The 21,443-nt window shown below is 45.1% G+C and overlaps 1 non-coding gene across 1 annotated transcript; it reads left to right on the top strand.

The window, feature by feature from the left end:
• The first annotated feature begins 6,857 nt into the window (after positions 1–6,857).
• On the top strand, positions 6,858–6,930 carry TRNAV-CAC (transfer RNA valine (anticodon CAC)). The gene has a single exon. It is a non-coding gene; the product is annotated as a tRNA-Val (tRNA).
• The last annotated feature ends 14,513 nt before the right edge of the window (positions 6,931–21,443 follow it).

The following is a 21,443-nucleotide window of genomic DNA, read 5'->3' as shown; positions in this document are numbered from 1 at the left end:
TCTCTAAAAATATTTGCCATTCTAGCCATGTTTGCCTCACTTCCAAAAATATCGCCAACCCTACACCAAGCTGCTGGTTCAAGCTCCAAGATGAGAAATATTCTAAACTAATAGTTTCTGTACGTAATTTTTTTATATAAATGATATCTGCATCTAACTGAGGCTAATGAACTCCGGATTTCTGAAATATTACTGAACTTCTCTTCCATCCCCAATCTGAAATAAAACCTGATAATACCGTAAGTATGATAATATTCAAGAGTATTCTTCCAACCGTGAATCTTTTAATTGACTCGTAAAATGACAAACCCTCAAGTACCAAGTTAGTGAATCGCTGTGTGTAATATCGAGTACTGTACCAGTGAAAAAATTTTCGTCAGGTGCGATATTTTTAATGCTGTCGTGAACCTAGTCTAAATTCATGCTTGAACTTATAAAAGAGAGCTCTCTCCGCCAAAAGGCAAGGAAAAAAATGTTAATTTTAGCATGAAATGTTGGACTCTAAGAAAAGGCGCAATGAACTCATTCCCGAGTTCTCTGAGAAGGATAAGAGAAGAAGGATGTGCCCAGACGGTGAGTGATATGTTATTTTCCAAAGATAAGGTACCACGATGAAGCTAATTGGTTACACATAGGCATCCGCATATCTGGGAGGGGGTGAAGGGAAAGAGAAAGGCCGGTCTTCGTGTCGCGAGTGGTATCGGAGGAAGGAGAAGACTCAGGAAAGACGCTCACAATGAGGGGAGACTGAGGAACGAGCGCTATTGGAGGAATTGGGTGTTAGCTGTGGGGGAAAGTGGAAGCGGGGAGTTATCTACGATCGACGAGAGACACATTATGGGAAGTAAAGGAAAATGAGTGCGGGCGATTCGCGGGCGAAAGGGGTTGAACCGAAATGGGTAAATGAAGAAATTTTATTGGGAGAGTATTCAGTGTAGATACAATGAAGCATTCCTCATAAAGTCTAAATAATGATGCACTACGTTTTTCCTATTCATTTCCAAAAACACACATATGAAGGGCATGGAAGATTATTAGGAAAGGATAAGAAGCTTCGTAGACTAGTGGATGGAGCGTTCTAATCCTTCTCAGAAGGTCTCTTGTTTAAAACGGAGCAATGTTTGAGCATCAGCCATTCTATAAATTAAATAGCTGCTTTAAAGGACACATAAAAAAACTATACCCTTCCACACCAAAAATGTCTTTTTTAAACCTTTGAATGGAGTCTGCTCTTAACTATCGAACGTAATTGTGTTTTTAAAGGAAATAATTGCGTACTCGTAAATGACAAATTAAGCAATTTTTTTCGATTGACGGATGGCGGGAAATGGATTTGAGAACACCTGCAATTCGACAAATTATGGGTAAGAATGAATTTGGGAAGAAAATAACGGTCAGGTAACGAGGATTTGAGTGCTAATAATAAAGTACTTGCTGAAATGTGCTGACAACCTACATACCTTTAGAGATATGGAACATGCATTTTTGTTAAGGTAGAGTTAGGTAGGTAGTGGGGCTGAGCAAGGAGTAATTTGCATGATAAATTAGTTATCTGTGGTTGTAAAACGAAAATTTAGATAATGAATTTTTATTACCACCAAGCCTCCTCAAAATATGATTGTTAACACCTTTCATCGTTATTGCTCTCATAACTATCAATGAAAAGTTGAAGAAGGAAACAAATGGCTACTTTGGTGAATATAAGTTTGTTTGTGATGGAAAGCAGGACACCAAACTAGGTATGATAGAGATTCTTAAGGATCGGAGAATATGATCAGAATATTTATCTTTTCATCGTAGATTTCGAGAAATCTTTCGCCATAGTTGAGTTGGCCAAATTACTTAAACTAACACCGAAGTATGAAGTAGTGGACTGCAACCGTTATTATATAGGTTTAGGCGTTTTCTTCGAAGATTGTACATAAATCAGGCTAATTAAATACTTTTGATGGCGGAATAATTAGGGTTACTAGTGAACCGTAGAGGAGTTAGACAATATAAAATAAATATAAATAAATTTATAATATTTAAAAATAATTCTACAAATACCTAAAAATATTAGCCTATCTGACCTAAAATGACGTATTTTATGAATCAGTATGGTCGGATTTGCTTTAATTAATTATCGTAATATTAATTCTTTAGAATGTCTTAATTTATCATGAAAGATTTCTTTATAAGAATTGTTTCTTCGGCAAATATTTTCTTTATGCTATATTAGGATTTGACCACAAGACAATCTGAGCAACGAAAACGGTTAAATTATATATATATATATATATATATATATATATATATATATATATATATATATATATATATATATATATATATTTACATCATCCCACGAAACCCTTGCAAGGGAAAACCAGTGACCAGCAGGACAGAAGACAGGAGAAGAAGACCACATTAGTTAGAATAGGAACGTGGAATGTTAGGAGAATGATGAGGATAGGGAAATTGGAGAATGTTAAGCGAGAGATGGAAAGGGGAACTATAGATATTTTAGGTCTATGCGAGGTGAGATGGAAAGATAGCGGGGATCTGGCCGGCAGACTTTGTGAGATCAGTTTTAGTTCCTATTCCGAAAAAGGTAAAGGCCACGTCATGTGAGGACTACAGGACAATTAGTTTGATATCCCACGCAGCTAAAGTTGTTCTCAGGATCATAAACAAAAGGATAGAGAGTAGGGCAAATGGTTACTTAGAGGATGATCAGTTTGGGTTTAGGAAGGGGAGAGGTACGCGTGATGCCATTGCAGTAATGGGATTATTAATCGAGAGGAATGTAGAACACAACCAGGAGGTATTTGCCTGTTTCGTAGATTTCGAAAAAGCGTTCGATAGAGTGAATTGGGAAAAACTAATGAGTATATTGCAGAAAATAGGAATAGATTGGAGGGAAAGGAGGCTAATCCCCAACCTGTACTTGTCTCAGACTGCTCAGGCGCGAGTGGGGAACGGGAAGTCCGGTTGGGCAGTGTTAGGAAGAGGTGTAAGGCAGGGTTGCCCACTATCACCGTTGTTGTTCAACGTGTATGCAGAGGAAATGATTAAAGAGGCATGGGAAGAACTGGAGGTATGAATGAAAGTTCATTGCTTAGTGAATTGGAAATTCAGTGCGACCGGTATGGGAGAGAATCAATATTGATAAAACAAAGGTTATGCGATTTTCTCGAAAGAAAAAGGCTGAGCTAAACATTAAAATAGGAGGACAAAAACTAGAGCAGGTAGAACAGTTTGCGTATCTCGGTAGTGTTTTGGACCAACACGGTCAAAGTAGTAGGGACGTAAGGAGAAAAATTGCATTAGGCAAAGAGGCTTTCACAAGGAGGAGGGAGTTGATGACAGGGACGTTGAGTAAGGATGTTAAGAAAAGACTCGTAAAAACTTTGATATGGAGCGTAGCTATGTACGGCGCGGAAACGTGGTCATTGAAGCAGGATGATAGACGTAGACTGGAGGCTTTTGAAATGTGGGTGTGGAGAAGAATGGAGAAGGTGAAATGGACAGAGAAGAAAACAAACGAGAAAGTACTTGGTATGGTGGGCGAAGAGAGGGGTTTGTTGGGAGCAATCCAATGGAGGCAGGAAAAGTGGCCGAAGGGGGTATTGACCGGCAGCGGGATGTTGAAGACTGTGATAGAGGGGAGAATGTTAGGCAAGCGAGGAAAGGGAAGGAACAGGATAGGGATGTTGGACGGGATGAAGGGAGGAAGAAGGTACTCAGAGCTGAAGAGGGACCTGATGTAAAGTAGGATGTTGTGTTTTGCTAGGGGTCACAAATTATTTAATTAGTAATTATGTCCATCCAAAAACCTACCGTAACCGGTAGATTACCGAATAATATATATATATATATATATATATATATATATATATATATATATATATATTTATTTATTTATTTATACACACAAACATATAAAATTATGAATATAAACATATGTACATAAATGTATACATTTTCAATGCACACTCAGAATTTTCCTGTTGCAAGCGTAATCTGCGGAACTTACTAATAATAGTTGTACACCAAGTCATATACTCCAACAGTCAATACATATTATTTATGAAACATCGGCCATAATCCGCGCCTCCATCTACAGCCCAATAATACATCAGTTCGAAAATTTGGAAACGACAAATGGATATCATGGAGGTTGGAGAAACGTTTAAAGACATTGAACAAAGCTATTATGTATAGAAGTGCAATTTCTTGATGTAGTGGAAATAAATCATATGTGTACTAAAAATTACATGTTTATATCTTGGCCACATTTACTTAATGCTCTTTATTCTTTTGATTTTCACTGCGGAAAATTAGATATATTTGTGGGCACTGAAGTATTCATTAGCCATATGAGTAAGCCTGAATATTGTTTAACATTTTCAATTTGCGGGTTTGAGTTTCAAACAAGTTGTCAGTTGTACTTATAATAGGAGGAAAATGAAACTCTATCGTAATTACTCGGGAATCGCCTTTAGATATACTTTTTACTGACCAGTATCTCATTTAAGTAAAAGTTCTCTTTCAGCTCAATATATTTTTTTCCGATTTTCATCTATACTCTAAAATAAAATATTCTTCGCTTAAACATTCTATGAGACAAACATTTTAAATTTCGGCTAGCATCTTACAGATTACAAAAGCTGCATGGTTTTGATTTGACGTAAACAACAAAGGGAAGTTGACAATTTAATATTTATATAAAGAATTAACAGGAATGAGATTAACCAATCGTACTACAACTTTAGTAAAATTCTTCCGGATATGATGCAGGTCCCCAATTAGGGTATATTGAAAATATTTAGGCGTAGTATTTATAGTTGAAAATCAAGCTTGTTTATATTTTTAATGTATTTGTAAATATTTCATAGTAAACTAAGCTTGTCAGTTGTTTGTATTTTAACTCATAAATTTCTATATGTGTTCAGGATTTTTTCAAATAAATAGTTCCTGTATGGATATTTCCGCATCGGGTGAGGCAATTGTTTCGGAATAATATTGAAACTAATAATAAAACTTGCGTATTATGCCGCTGGAGAAAGTTGGTGGGTGTACTTTTACGGTTCTTCATGAAGTCCATAACCGGTAGTTGGCATTTACAAAAGAAGTTTTTATGAAAATAAAATGTTCAAATAATTTCTAATCGAAGCTAACCGAGTTACACGCAGAAAAGCAGAGTATCCCCCGAGTTGTCTCCTCAGTAAGTTCTCACGAGATGTACTAAACCTTCAACGATTACATTGGATCTAATCTATAATGACATGTTCTATCTTTAGATATATTTACATGGATACTAGTATGAGACCTGCGCTCTTCCCTCTAGTCCTCAGATAATGGCAACTGTCCTTTATCCGTTCACATCCCACGAAAGTTGTGTTACCAGATTGGTTTCAATATGTCTTAATTTGAAGATATCATCCATGGGACTGTTGCTGCTTCCCGTGGACGCCATTTATGTGACGTGTTGAGAGGGGGGGGACTATTGTGAAGGCGGAGACGCTCTCTCTCACTCACTTTTCCGCACGGCATCGGAGGCGTAGTGGGGCGATAGGGACACCTGCAAAGTCCCATCGGGGTCCGAGGAGATGCTATCGTCCGGCGCTGCCTCCTCACTCATCCGTCCCACTCCACGCCATCTACTTACGCCGTGTGAACAATTTCCCGCTCCTCTCCTCCCTCGTCCCGCCCTTCTTAGCCCACTCCCTCCTCCTCTCTCCCGTATTATCTCCTTTCTTTTCTCCCCTCACCGCCTCCAAGCAACGAAAGGACGGCCAACCGATAGAGCCACCCGCGCGACACGCGTGCTCTTTTCTCCAGAACGGGAAGAAGCTAGTAAATAAAACACTCGCGTCGTGTCGTATCTCCGTGAGCGTATTCCTCAGTACCCACTATCCGATCCGGAAGTGGAAACTGAACTCATCATATTTCACCCTCTTTTAACCAGTCTGTCTCTCCCGTTTTCATTGTGTTTTATTTTTTTTAAATAACCGGTCTTCCATGCATTGGCACCCTTGATGTGCTCCGGGTAAATTGCTTAACATTTAGAGAGGCCGGGAGTGTACGACAAGAGCCTACAATGTTTATCACTGCACGCATTTGTTTTCTCGAACTGGTTTTCCCCAAATTTGTTGAGTGTTTCGGGCCAAAAACTGAAAAACCAGATAGTTTATAGCTTGGATTTATCTAGTGGCCTTGAAAATGACATGAGCAAGAACATCATTTTTTTAAAGGTTTGCAGTTCATAATATATCCAGTTTTTTTTACTATTATAATTTTCATATCAGTTATCTCCTACACAGGCCATCTTTTTACCATCACCAACACATTACAAGTGATTGGCTAATGCTTCAAGCTGTCGAATGCATTCACAAGGCCACGGGTTCGAATTCTAAATATAGAAATAAACTGTAAAACAAGCGATTTCACTCAATAACTAAGCATTGGACAAAAAATGACTGTGATGTGTAATGACTAAAAATTACATGAAGGTGTAATAAATGTCCGACTATAAACCACCGCCAGCAAGTATCGCTCCATATTTCGAGGGGATAGCAACAAATATTCAAATTACTGGACATTGGGGAGCATAGGGATCTTTAGAGCAACACCCAAATTATTTTGGCATGGTCAACGAGCCAGTTACTGCGCTGTGGAAGAACGGGAAACTGTCACATTATTGCTTCAGGGAGAGAGGAGAGTTCATCTAACTTCTCCCATGCATTTCAATAAGGAAAGAAATTGAAATATTCCCATCAATACTTCAAGTTCCAAGATTCAAAGAACTATCTTATTTTTAGGTTGTTGTCAATTACTTAATAAATTCTTTGAGTGAAGGATTCTTGAATGTAGTTTCCGTAGTGTAGTGGTTATCACGTGCGCTTCACACGCGTAAGGTCCCCGGTTCGATCCCGGGCGGAAACAATTTTTTTTATGAATTAGTAGGAATATCGAGTTTCATTCTCGCCCCAATGATGACATAGATTTCTATGGACTGATTTCCAGAAAGAACTTACACCACTTGCAAAAAGAACATTACCAATGATAAAAATTCAACTGAAATTTAATGAATATTATGGAGGATAGGTGGCAAAAAAAAATATTGAAAATCAACTTTGCAAACCCTGGAGATGACTTTTGAAAAACGTTTAACTACGATCTCGATATTTTAAATATGCTATAATATAAATTGCCAATGGAAGTCAACCTGTTGTGGGAATGACAGAGCTGGATCATATCAGCTCTAGAATTAATGGCAGTTGAAGGTAAAATTATTGGGAGATACGGTGCAAAGCTCTCAGGCGTAGTTCTATTTATCCCTGAAATATTCAGGGTTACCATTGCCAATTTCCATCATGTCGCAATTATAGGCCGTTATTTGGTTCGTGTAACATTTATTGATTATTTGCAGCCCCTAAACACATTCATCTGGGAAGAAAAATGGAAATATATGTTTACATTTCAGTGACTCCAAACCCAGAGACAGAGTTACACTTTCATGAAACATCATTGGATTCAAACTCAGCCACTGGTATTGTTATTCGCATTTACAATGTAATGTAAGTGTACAGTATGCATGAACCAGAGGCGGATAGTTCCTAAACAAATAATTTAATGATCATGATTGCTTACTTATAGACCATGGGTCTGACTACATGTTTCTGAAGAGAAATGTTATCCTAAGAACTATCCATTACAATATAAAACAGGAAAAATTACAATACATTACATACAGAGATACATTACAGGGTAGCATTTGGCTGATAAATATTAAATTTTCATTAAGTTAAGTAAATTTTCATGAATTATTCTTCTTTTATTATTAATTTGCTAACAATATTGCACTCAATTACCCAAGTAGGTATTTCATGCAAATAATTGAAAATCATAGATTTGTATGCCTGTTTGTAAATAAATTCGAATTCACATTAAATTCTCAGTCAGTAGTATATCATGGCTCCATTACGCACCTCTGAAGGATTGAAATTGCAAGAAATAAATCTTAAAGGCCAATTTCAAATGTGTACGTATGATGGATTTTTGATTTAATTCAGGATACAATGCAACAATTTCCGAGCGTAAAAATCATTCGTCTTGACCGGGATCCCGGTCAAGGCGAATGATTTTTACATTTTAATTTAAAGGTCTCTATAGATGAGCGGCCGCCCATACTTTTTTTCTCCCGCCCCCCTCCGATACAGCACTGATTTAAATCCGACGAAGAACTGAGCGAGGAATAATTTTTCAACTCTGTTGATGCAATATACATAAGGCTCAAAAGTGTATCATTTTAGAGTCAGTTAGGCATCTTAAGTGCTTTTACAAACACTTTTTATGACTGGAAGCTGTCCATTTTCATCTCGTGCATTAATTAAATTACATTTTTACCCAGAATCACGTTTCGCTTCCTTGACCGGAGAGTACTAAACGTCACATTGAAGCCACCGTGGAGACCCTTCGCGACGTCTGTTTACTGCTTCTGGGTTGCCGGCGCCGGATTTCTTGATTCCCCTCTCCTCATCCTTCCCTCTGTTTCATCATCTGCGCAAGAGAGCGCCGCCGCAAGATTAAAATCTCAGCGCTGATGGTAGTGGAGTCGAGAAAAATTCACGGTTGATGATTTTTCAGAATTTAAATAGCAGATCAGCATAATTGAAAATGTGTGGGAGGAGGGAGGAGTTACGAAGGAGAATAAATGAAATAACTCGTTTTTAATTATGCCAGCCTCTCCCGAGATTGTGGGAGACATCCATGTACTTGACGTAGGAGTGGGAGAGAGGTTTGGGGGGAGAGGGAAGGGGTCGAAGGAGGAAAAAATATATAAGGAGCAAGTATCATCAGAGAGGAAGGTAGTGGTAATTAGAACAGGAAAGAGACGCGGCATGAAAGGGGAGAGGAAGTCTAATGGAAGGAGGCATCAGATTAAGGGAAGCGTCTATTAGGAGCCGTATAAGAAGTTACTCCCGGATCTAGGAGGACTTGTGAAAAAGATGAAGACCAACTGATTTGTTCTCTTCTGTATCAAGAAGAAAACTATTATTCTTCTCCTTGTGGCGACTTTTATATTGAATTCGCCAGATTAATAATAGCCACCAGAGTATTCAGGAATTTTTCTCGGGTTTCCAACCGGGTCAGGTTTCGGAGTACCGACGTTTCGATGGCTGACTCTGCCATCGTCTTCAGGGTTGAAGTGCAGAGCATGGAAATTGCCGGGTATTTATACATGTTGCGTGGGTCAGGTGTGGCCTGATTGGTCGGATGAGTTTCTTCGGCCCGCTCCGGTCAATCGGCCTTGTTCCCGTGTGTTTCTCATCTTTTTTAGTATCGGCTTCCAAATATTACTTATCTGGAAGCCGGTGTCTCGGTTTAAGTTGTTTTTCTCCAGTCGGATCTCTATTCCTTCTTTTACCACGCGGTCCCAATAACCGTTGGCATGACATAGCCTCTTTGTGGCTTCAAAGTCGATTCTATGGTCATGGGTGATACTGTGTTCGGCGACTGCCGACTTTTCCGGGTAGTGGAGTCGTATGCATCTCTGGTGTTCTTTTAGGCGTTTTTCAATTGTGCGGCCCGTCTCCCCGATGTAAACTTTGCCGCACTCGCAGGGAATTCGGTAGACTCCCGATGACTTCATTCCGCGTTTGTCTTTGGCCGTGACAAGGAAAGATTTTAGCTTCCCTTGTGGTTTGTGAATCGTTTCCACCTTGTGTTTTTTCAGTATTCTTGATATCTTGTGTGATACTGAAGATGTGAACGGGATGCATGCTCTGGCGATTGGCTTTTCTTCCTCCTCTCTCCTACCCTTAGGTCCCGCGAAGGCCCTTTTAAGGGCCAAATCGATTTCCCGAGGCTTGTAATTATTTTGCCGGAAGGTCTTCCTCAGATGTTGTAGTTCCGCTTCAAGGTTTTCTTTGTCGGAGACTGCACTTGCCCGGTGTATGAGTGTGGATAGAACCCCCCTTTTTTGTGCCGGATGGTGATGACTGCTACCGTTGAGATACAGGTCGGTGTGGGTTGGCTTCCTGTATACTTTGTGACCCAGGCTGCCGTCCTCCCTTCTCTCAATGAGAATATCGAGGAATGGTAGCTGTCTGTTTTCTTCCATTTCCATGGTGAACTGGATACTAGGATGTATGCCGTTCATGTGGCCGAGGAACTCGTGGAGGGTCTCCGGTCCATGTGGCCAAACGACGAAGGTGTCGTCCACGTATCGAAAAAAGTGTTTCGGTCGTAATGGAGCGGTTCTTAGTGCTCTCTCCTCAAAGTCCTCCATGTAAAAGTTGGCGATGGCTGGGGAGAGAGGAGAACCCATGGGGACCCCCTCCACCTGCTCGTAGAATTTCCCATTGTAGAGGAAGTACGTCGAGGTGAGGACATGGCGGAAGAGTTCGACAGTCTGCTGATCAAATTGTGCTTGAAGGAGTAGCAAGGTGTCCTTGACCGGTACTTTGGTAAATAGTGACACAACGTCGAAGCTCACTAAGATGTCTCGGTCTTCTAGGTGAATATTCTTCAGCGTCTGCACGAATTCAGCGGAGTTCTTGATGTGGTGTTCGCAAGATCCAACCAAGGGTGCCAAGACGCCTGTCAGGTACCTTGCCAAGCCATACGTGGGAGCCCCTATGGCGCTCACAATTGGCCTTAGGGGAGCACCTTCCTTGTGAACTTTTGGCAGTCCGTATAATCTCGGAGGAACGGGCGCTTGTGGAATTAGGTTTCTGCTCGCCTCCGGCGTCTGCAACGTCTTCTTGATGAGGGCGGATGTCTTCCTTACTATAGCATCCGTGGGGTCACGGTTGATGGTTCGGTATGCTGGATCTTCCAGGAGCTTTTGAATTTTTTGGTGGTACTCGTCCGTGTTCAGCAAGACGGTTGCATTGCCTTTGTCTGCCGGCAGGATTGTTACGTCAGGATTCTTACGCAGGGAAATCAGAGCGCGTCTTTCTCCCTTCGTGATGTTGGGTTTTGGTACCACGGCCCTTTTAAGGACCATTGATACTTCTCCCCTAACTTCTTCCGCTTCCTCCAGGGGGAGTTTGCGGATGGCTTGCTCAATACTCCCTACTATATCAAGGTAGGGAATGGATCTCGGAGTCGGAGCAAAGTTTAATCCTTTGGCAAGGACCAGGGAAGTTGATTCATCAATTTCCGTGCCGGTAAGGTTTATGACGAGTCGTTGACGATCGAGAGGAGGAACGGCTTCCTTTCCCATATCCAGTCGTTCGTACTTCTTTTTTTGCCTCTCTGTATTCCTGCGGAGCAGCATTTCCCCTTGAGCTGCAGTGGTTCTGTCGATGAAATCCCAGTCAGTCGGAGAAAGACAGGCTGCCAATCGTAGGTGGATATCCAAGAGGCATTTTGCGTTGTCATCAAGGGCACTCCTATGGTGGTGTATCCGTTCTCGCAGTAAAGCGAGACTGGTTCGTCTCATGATGCGTCTGGCTGCCGGTGAATTCACCGGGGGTCGAAGGCTGACGAATCTAGGTATAACTTCTTTGTCCCTGCACCTCAGAAGGAATGCGAGGGAGCCAAGAAGTTTGGCTCTGTCCTTCCGTAGCTGCTCACATCGGCGAACGCAGCGATGAATTTCCTCCCCGTAGAGGTGAGTAATGAAGGATCTCAGGCTTTCCCGGCGAATAGTATTCAGGAATTTTTCTCGGGTTTCCAACCGGGTCAGGTTTCGGAGTACCGACGTTTCGATGGCTGACTCTGCCATCGTCTTCAGGGTTGAAGTGCAGAGCATGGAAATTGCCGGGTATTTATACATGTTGCGTGGGTCAGGTGTGGCCTGATTGGTCGGATGAGTTTCTTCGGCCCGCTCCGGTCAATCGGCCTTGTTCCCGTGTGTTTCTCATCTTTTTTAGTATCGGCTTCCAAATATTACTTATCTGGAAGCCGGTGTCTCGGTTTAAGTTGTTTTTCTCCAGTCGGATCTCTATTCCTTCTTTTACCACGCGGTCCCAATAACCGTTGGCATGACATAGCCTCTTTGTGGCTTCAAAGTCGATTCTATGGTCATGGGTGATACTGTGTTCGGCGACTGCCGACTTTTCCGGGTAGTGGAGTCGTATGCATCTCTGGTGTTCTTTTAGGCGTTTTTCAATTGTGCGGCCCGTCTCCCCGATGTAAACTTTGCCGCACTCGCAGGGAATTCGGTAGACTCCCGATGACTTCATTCCGCGTTTGTCTTTGGCCGTGACAAGGAAAGATTTTAGCTTCCCTTGTGGTTTGTGAATCGTTTCCACCTTGTGTTTTTTCAGTATTCTTGATATCTTGTGTGATACTGAAGATGTGAACGGGATGCATGCTCTGGCGATTGGCTTTTCTTCCTCCTCTCTCCTACCCTTAGGTCCCGCGAAGGCCCTTTTAAGGGCCAAATCGATTTCCCGAGGCTTGTAATTATTTTGCCGGAAGGTCTTCCTCAGATGTTGTAGTTCCGCTTCAAGGTTTTCTTTGTCGGAGACTGCACTTGCCCGGTGTATGAGTGTGGATAGAACCCCCCTTTTTTGTGCCGGATGGTGATGACTGCTACCGTTGAGATACAGGTCGGTGTGGGTTGGCTTCCTGTATACTTTGTGACCCAGGCTGCCGTCCTCCCTTCTCTCAATGAGAATATCGAGGAATGGTAGCTGTCTGTTTTCTTCCATTTCCATGGTGAACTGGATACTAGGATGTATGCCGTTCATGTGGCCGAGGAACTCGTGGAGGGTCTCCGGTCCATGTGGCCAAACGACGAAGGTGTCGTCCACGTATCGAAAAAAGTGTTTCGGTCGTAATGGAGCGGTTCTTAGTGCTCTCTCCTCAAAGTCCTCCATGTAAAAGTTGGCGATGGCTGGGGAGAGAGGAGAACCCATGGGGACCCCCTCCACCTGCTCGTAGAATTTCCCATTGTAGAGGAAGTACGTCGAGGTGAGGACATGGCGGAAGAGTTCGACAGTCTGCTGATCAAATTGTGCTTGAAGGAGTAGCAAGGTGTCCTTGACCGGTACTTTGGTAAATAGTGACACAACGTCGAAGCTCACTAAGATGTCTCGGTCTTCTAGGTGAATATTCTTCAGCGTCTGCACGAATTCAGCGGAGTTCTTGATGTGGTGTTCGCAAGATCCAACCAAGGGTGCCAAGACGCCTGTCAGGTACCTTGCCAAGCCATACGTGGGAGCCCCTATGGCGCTCACAATTGGCCTTAGGGGAGCACCTTCCTTGTGAACTTTTGGCAGTCCGTATAATCTCGGAGGAACGGGCGCTTGTGGAATTAGGTTTCTGCTCGCCTCCGGCGTCTGCAACGTCTTCTTGATGAGGGCGGATGTCTTCCTTACTATAGCATCCGTGGGGTCACGGTTGATGGTTCGGTATGCTGGATCTTCCAGGAGCTTTTGAATTTTTTGGTGGTACTCGTCCGTGTTCAGCAAGACGGTTGCATTGCCTTTGTCTGCCGGCAGGATTGTTACGTCAGGATTCTTACGCAGGGAAATCAGAGCGCGTCTTTCTCCCTTCGTGATGTTGGGTTTTGGTACCACGGCCCTTTTAAGGACCATTGATACTTCTCCCCTAACTTCTTCCGCTTCCTCCAGGGGGAGTTTGCGGATGGCTTGCTCAATACTCCCTACTATATCAAGGTAGGGAATGGATCTCGGAGTCGGAGCAAAGTTTAATCCTTTGGCAAGGACCAGGGAAGTTGATTCATCAATTTCCGTGCCGGTAAGGTTTATGACGAGTCGTTGACGATCGAGAGGAGGAACGGCTTCCTTTCCCATATCCAGTCGTTCGTACTTCTTTTTTTGCCTCTCTGTATTCCTGCGGAGCAGCATTTCCCCTTGAGCTGCAGTGGTTCTGTCGATGAAATCCCAGTCAGTCGGAGAAAGACAGGCTGCCAATCGTAGGTGGATATCCAAGAGGCATTTTGCGTTGTCATCAAGGGCACTCCTATGGTGGTGTATCCGTTCTCGCAGTAAAGCGAGACTGGTTCGTCTCATGATGCGTCTGGCTGCCGGTGAATTCACCGGGGGTCGAAGGCTGACGAATCTAGGTATAACTTCTTTGTCCCTGCACCTCAGAAGGAATGCGAGGGAGCCAAGAAGTTTGGCTCTGTCCTTCCGTAGCTGCTCACATCGGCGAACGCAGCGATGAATTTCCTCCCCGTAGAGGTGAGTAATGAAGGATCTCAGGCTTTCCCGGCGAATAGTATTCAGGAATTTTTCTCGGGTTTCCAACCGGGTCAGGTTTCGGAGTACCGACGTTTCGATGGCTGACTCTGCCATCGTCTTCAGGGTTGAAGTGCAGAGCATGGAAATTGCCGGGTATTTATACATGTTGCGTGGGTCAGGTGTGGCCTGATTGGTCGGATGAGTTTCTTCGGCCCGCTCCGGTCAATCGGCCTTGTTCCCGTGTGTTTCTCATCTTTTTTAGTATCGGCTTCCAAATATTACTTATCTGGAAGCCGGTGTCTCGGTTTAAGTTGTTTTTCTCCAGTCGGATCTCTATTCCTTCTTTTACCACGCGGTCCCAATAACCGTTGGCATGACATAGCCTCTTTGTGGCTTCAAAGTCGATTCTATGGTCATGGGTGATACTGTGTTCGGCGACTGCCGACTTTTCCGGGTAGTGGAGTCGTATGCATCTCTGGTGTTCTTTTAGGCGTTTTTCAATTGTGCGGCCCGTCTCCCCGATGTAAACTTTGCCGCACTCGCAGGGAATTCGGTAGACTCCCGATGACTTCATTCCGCGTTTGTCTTTGGCCGTGACAAGGAAAGATTTTAGCTTCCCTTGTGGTTTGTGAATCGTTTCCACCTTGTGTTTTTTCAGTATTCTTGATATCTTGTGTGATACTGAAGATGTGAACGGGATGCATGCTCTGGCGATTGGCTTTTCTTCCTCCTCTCTCCTACCCTTAGGTCCCGCGAAGGCCCTTTTAAGGGCCAAATCGATTTCCCGAGGCTTGTAATTATTTTGCCGGAAGGTCTTCCTCAGATGTTGTAGTTCCGCTTCAAGGTTTTCTTTGTCGGAGACTGCACTTGCCCGGTGTATGAGTGTGGATAGAACCCCCCTTTTTTGTGCCGGATGGTGATGACTGCTACCGTTGAGATACAGGTCGGTGTGGGTTGGCTTCCTGTATACTTTGTGACCCAGGCTGCCGTCCTCCCTTCTCTCAATGAGAATATCGAGGAATGGTAGCTGTCTGTTTTCTTCCATTTCCATGGTGAACTGGATACTAGGATGTATGCCGTTCATGTGGCCGAGGAACTCGTGGAGGGTCTCCGGTCCATGTGGCCAAACGACGAAGGTGTCGTCCACGTATCGAAAAAAGTGTTTCGGTCGTAATGGAGCGGTTCTTAGTGCTCTCTCCTCAAAGTCCTCCATGTAAAAGTTGGCGATGGCTGGGGAGAGAGGAGAACCCATGGGGACCCCCTCCACCTGCTCGTAGAATTTCCCATTGTAGAGGAAGTACGTCGAGGTGAGGACATGGCGGAAGAGTTCGACAGTCTGCTGATCAAATTGTGCTTGAAGGAGTAGCAAGGTGTCCTTGACCGGTACTTTGGTAAATAGTGACACAACGTCGAAGCTCACTAAGATGTCTCGGTCTTCTAGGTGAATATTCTTCAGCGTCTGCACGAATTCAGCGGAGTTCTTGATGTGGTGTTCGCAAGATCCAACCAAGGGTGCCAAGACGCCTGTCAGGTACCTTGCCAAGCCATACGTGGGAGCCCCTATGGCGCTCACAATTGGCCTTAGGGGAGCACCTTCCTTGTGAACTTTTGGCAGTCCGTATAATCTCGGAGGAACGGGCGCTTGTGGAATTAGGTTTCTGCTCGCCTCCGGCGTCTGCAACGTCTTCTTGATGAGGGCGGATGTCTTCCTTACTATAGCATCCGTGGGGTCACGGTTGATGGTTCGGTATGCTGGATCTTCCAGGAGCTTTTGAATTTTTTGGTGGTACTCGTCCGTGTTCAGCAAGACGGTTGCATTGCCTTTGTCTGCCGGCAGGATTGTTACGTCAGGATTCTTACGCAGGGAAATCAGAGCGCGTCTTTCTCCCTTCGTGATGTTGGGTTTTGGTACCACGGCCCTTTTAAGGACCATTGATACTTCTCCCCTAACTTCTTCCGCTTCCTCCAGGGGGAGTTTGCGGATGGCTTGCTCAATACTCCCTACTATATCAAGGTAGGGAATGGATCTCGGAGTCGGAGCAAAGTTTAATCCTTTGGCAAGGACCAGGGAAGTTGATTCATCAATTTCCGTGCCGGTAAGGTTTATGACGAGTCGTTGACGATCGAGAGGAGGAACGGCTTCCTTTCCCATATCCAGTCGTTCGTACTTCTTTTTTTGCCTCTCTGTATTCCTGCGGAGCAGCATTTCCCCTTGAGCTGCAGTGGTTCTGTCGATGAAATCCCAGTCAGTCGGAGAAAGACAGGCTGCCAATCGTAGGTGGATATCCAAGAGGCATTTTGCGTTGTCATCAAGGGCACTCCTATGGTGGTGTATCCGTTCTCGCAGTAAAGCGAGACTGGTTCGTCTCATGATGCGTCTGGCTGCCGGTGAATTCACCGGGGGTCGAAGGCTGACGAATCTAGGTATAACTTCTTTGTCCCTGCACCTCAGAAGGAATGCGAGGGAGCCAAGAAGTTTGGCTCTGTCCTTCCGTAGCTGCTCACATCGGCGAACGCAGCGATGAATTTCCTCCCCGTAGAGGTGAGTAATGAAGGATCTCAGGCTTTCCCGGCGAATAGTATTCAGGAATTTTTCTCGGGTTTCCAACCGGGTCAGGTTTCGGAGTACCGACGTTTCGATGGCTGACTCTGCCATCGTCTTCAGGGTTGAAGTGCAGAGCATGGAAATTGCCGGGTATTTATACATGTTGCGTGGGTCAGGTGTGGCCTGATTGGTCGGATGAGTTTCTTCGGCCCGCTCCGGTCAATCGGCCTTGTTCCCGTGTGTTTCTCATCTTTTTTAGTATCGGCTTCCAAATATTACTTATCTGGAAGCCGGTGTCTCGGTTTAAGTTGTTTTTCTCCAGTCGGATCTCTATTCCTTCTTTTACCACGCGGTCCCAATAACCGTTGGCATGACATAGCCTCTTTGTGGCTTCAAAGTCGATTCTATGGTCATGGGTGATACTGTGTTCGGCGACTGCCGACTTTTCCGGGTAGTGGAGTCGTATGCATCTCTGGTGTTCTTTTAGGCGTTTTTCAATTGTGCGGCCCGTCTCCCCGATGTAAACTTTGCCGCACTCGCAGGGAATTCGGTAGACTCCCGATGACTTCATTCCGCGTTTGTCTTTGGCCGTGACAAGGAAAGATTTTAGCTTCCCTTGTGGTTTGTGAATCGTTTCCACCTTGTGTTTTTTCAGTATTCTTGATATCTTGTGTGATACTGAAGATGTGAACGGGATGCATGCTCTGGCGATTGGCTTTTCTTCCTCCTCTCTCCTACCCTTAGGTCCCGCGAAGGCCCTTTTAAGGGCCAAATCGATTTCCCGAGGCTTGTAATTATTTTGCCGGAAGGTCTTCCTCAGATGTTGTAGTTCCGCTTCAAGGTTTTCTTTGTCGGAGACTGCACTTGCCCGGTGTATGAGTGTGGATAGAACCCCCCTTTTTTGTGCCGGATGGTGATGACTGCTACCGTTGAGATACAGGTCGGTGTGGGTTGGCTTCCTGTATACTTTGTGACCCAGGCTGCCGTCCTCCCTTCTCTCAATGAGAATATCGAGGAATGGTAGCTGTCTGTTTTCTTCCATTTCCATGGTGAACTGGATACTAGGATGTATGCCGTTCATGTGGCCGAGGAACTCGTGGAGGGTCTCCGGTCCATGTGGCCAAACGACGAAGGTGTCGTCCACGTATCGAAAAAAGTGTTTCGGTCGTAATGGAGCGGTTCTTAGTGCTCTCTCCTCAAAGTCCTCCATGTAAAAGTTGGCGATGGCTGGGGAGAGAGGAGAACCCATGGGGACCCCCTCCACCTGCTCGTAGAATTTCCCATTGTAGAGGAAGTACGTCGAGGTGAGGACATGGCGGAAGAGTTCGACAGTCTGCTGATCAAATTGTGCTTGAAGGAGTAGCAAGGTGTCCTTGACCGGTACTTTGGTAAATAGTGACACAACGTCGAAGCTCACTAAGATGTCTCGGTCTTCTAGGTGAATATTCTTCAGCGTCTGCACGAATTCAGCGGAGTTCTTGATGTGGTGTTCGCAAGATCCAACCAAGGGTGCCAAGACGCCTGTCAGGTACCTTGCCAAGCCATACGTGGGAGCCCCTATGGCGCTCACAATTGGCCTTAGGGGAGCACCTTCCTTGTGAACTTTTGGCAGTCCGTATAATCTCGGAGGAACGGGCGCTTGTGGAATTAGGTTTCTGCTCGCCTCCGGCGTCTGCAACGTCTTCTTGATGAGGGCGGATGTCTTCCTTACTATAGCATCCGTGGGGTCACGGTTGATGGTTCGGTATGCTGGATCTTCCAGGAGCTTTTGAATTTTTTGGTGGTACTCGTCCGTGTTCAGCAAGACGGTTGCATTGCCTTTGTCTGCCGGCAGGATTGTTACGTCAGGATTCTTACGCAGGGAAATCAGAGCGCGTCTTTCTCCCTTCGTGATGTTGGGTTTTGGTACCACGGCCCTTTTAAGGACCATTGATACTTCTCCCCTAACTTCTTCCGCTTCCTCCAGGGGGAGTTTGCGGATGGCTTGCTCAATACTCCCTACTATATCAAGGTAGGGAATGGATCTCGGAGTCGGAGCAAAGTTTAATCCTTTGGCAAGGACCAGGGAAGTTGATTCATCAATTTCCGTGCCGGTAAGGTTTATGACGAGTCGTTGACGATCGAGAGGAGGAACGGCTTCCTTTCCCATATCCAGTCGTTCGTACTTCTTTTTTTGCCTCTCTGTATTCCTGCGGAGCAGCATTTCCCCTTGAGCTGCAGTGGTTCTGTCGATGAAATCCCAGTCAGTCGGAGAAAGACAGGCTGCCAATCGTAGGTGGATATCCAAGAGGCATTTTGCGTTGTCATCAAGGGCACTCCTATGGTGGTGTATCCGTTCTCGCAGTAAAGCGAGACTGGTTCGTCTCATGATGCGTCTGGCTGCCGGTGAATTCACCGGGGGTCGAAGGCTGACGAATCTAGGTATAACTTCTTTGTCCCTGCACCTCAGAAGGAATGCGAGGGAGCCAAGAAGTTTGGCTCTGTCCTTCCGTAGCTGCTCACATCGGCGAACGCAGCGATGAATTTCCTCCCCGTAGAGGTGAGTAATGAAGGATCTCAGGCTTTCCCGGCGAATAGTATTCAGGAATTTTTCTCGGGTTTCCAACCGGGTCAGGTTTCGGAGTACCGACGTTTCGATGGCTGACTCTGCCATCGTCTTCAGGGTTGAAGTGCAGAGCATGGAAATTGCCGGGTATTTATACATGTTGCGTGGGTCAGGTGTGGCCTGATTGGTCGGATGAGTTTCTTCGGCCCGCTCCGGTCAATCGGCCTTGTTCCCGTGTGTTTCTCATCTTTTTTAGTATCGGCTTCCAAATATTACTTATCTGGAAGCCGGTGTCTCGGTTTAAGTTGTTTTTCTCCAGTCGGATCTCTATTCCTTCTTTTACCACGCGGTCCCAATAACCGTTGGCATGACATAGCCTCTTTGTGGCTTCAAAGTCGATTCTATGGTCATGGGTGATACTGTGTTCGGCGACTGCCGACTTTTCCGGGTAGTGGAGTCGTATGCATCTCTGGTGTTCTTTTAGGCGTTTTTCAATTGTGCGGCCCGTCTCCCCGATGTAAACTTTGCCGCACTCGCAGGGAATTCGGTAGACTCCCGATGACTTCATTCCGCGTTTGTCTTTGGCCGTGACAAGGAAAGATTTTAGCTTCCCTTGTGGTTTGTGAATCGTTTCCACCTTGTGTTTTTTCAGTATTCTTGATATCTTGTGTGATACTGAAGATGTGAACGGGATGCATGCTCTGGCGATTGGCTTTTCTTCCTCCTCTCTCCTACCCTTAGGTCCCGCGAAGGCCCTTTTAAGGGCCAAATCGATTTCCCGAGGCTTGTAATTATTTTGCCGGAAGGTCTTCCTCAGATGTTGTAGTTCCGCTTCAAGGTTTTCTTTGTCGGAGACTGCACTTGCCCGGTGTATGAGTGTGGATAGAACCCCCCTTTTTTGTGCCGGATGGTGATGACTGCTACCGTTGAGATACAGGTCGGTGTGGGTTGGCTTCCTGTATACTTTGTGACCCAGGCTGCCGTCCTCCCTTCTCTCAATGAGAATATCGAGGAATGGTAGCTGTCTGTTTTCTTCCATTTCCATGGTGAACTGGATACTAGGATGTATGCCGTTCATGTGGCCGAGGAACTCGTGGAGGGTCTCCGGTCCATGTGGCCAAACGACGAAGGTGTCGTCCACGTATCGAAAAAAGTGTTTCGGTCGTAATGGAGCGGTTCTTAGTGCTCTCTCCTCAAAGTCCTCCATGTAAAAGTTGGCGATGGCTGGGGAGAGAGGAGAACCCATGGGGACCCCCTCCACCTGCTCGTAGAATTTCCCATTGTAGAGGAAGTACGTCGAGGTGAGGACATGGCGGAAGAGTTCGACAGTCTGCTGATCAAATTGTGCTTGAAGGAGTAGCAATCTCAAAAGGCAAGCAAGGGCCTTCGCGGGACCTAAGGGTAGGAGAGAGGAGGAAGAAAAGCCAATCGCCAGAGCATGCATCCCGTTCACATCTTCAGTATCACACAAGATATCAAGAATACTGAAAAAACACAAGGTGGAAACGATTCACAAACCACAAGGGAAGCTAAAATCTTTCCTTGTCACGGCCAAAGACAAACGCGGAATGAAGTCATCGGGAGTCTACCGAATTCCCTGCGAGTGCGGCAAAGTTTACATCGGGGAGACGGGCCGCACAATTGAAAAACGCCTAAAAGAACACCAGAGATGCATACGACTCCACTACCCGGAAAAGTCGGCAGTCGCCGAACACAGTATCACCCATGACCATAGAATCGACTTTGAAGCCACAAAGAGGCTATGTCATGCCAACGGTTATTGGGACCGCGTGGTAAAAGAAGGAATAGAGATCCGACTGGAGAAAAACAACTTAAACCGAGACACCGGCTTCCAGATAAGTAATATTTGGAAGCCGATACTAAAAAAGATGAGAAACACACGGGAACAAGGCCGATTGACCGGAGCGGGCCGAAGAAACTCATCCGACCAATCAGGCCACACCTGACCCACGCAACATGTATAAATACCCGGCAATTTCCATGCTCTGCACTTCAACCCTGAAGACGATGGCAGAGTCAGCCATCGAAACGTCGGTACTCCGAAACCTGACCCGGTTGGAAACCCGAGAAAAATTCCTGAATACTATTCGCCGGGAAAGCCTGAGATCCTTCATTACTCACCTCTACGGGGAGGAAATTCATCGCTGCGTTCGCCGATGTGAGCAGCTACGGAAGGACAGAG

The sequence above is a fragment of the Hetaerina americana genome, unplaced genomic scaffold (genome assembly GCF_022747635.1).
Source record: "Hetaerina americana unplaced genomic scaffold, ioHetAmer1.1.p SCAF_5, whole genome shotgun sequence".
NCBI classification, from domain to species: domain Eukaryota; kingdom Metazoa; phylum Arthropoda; class Insecta; order Odonata; family Calopterygidae; genus Hetaerina; species Hetaerina americana.
This window is presented reverse-complemented; position numbering and strand designations above follow the sequence as displayed.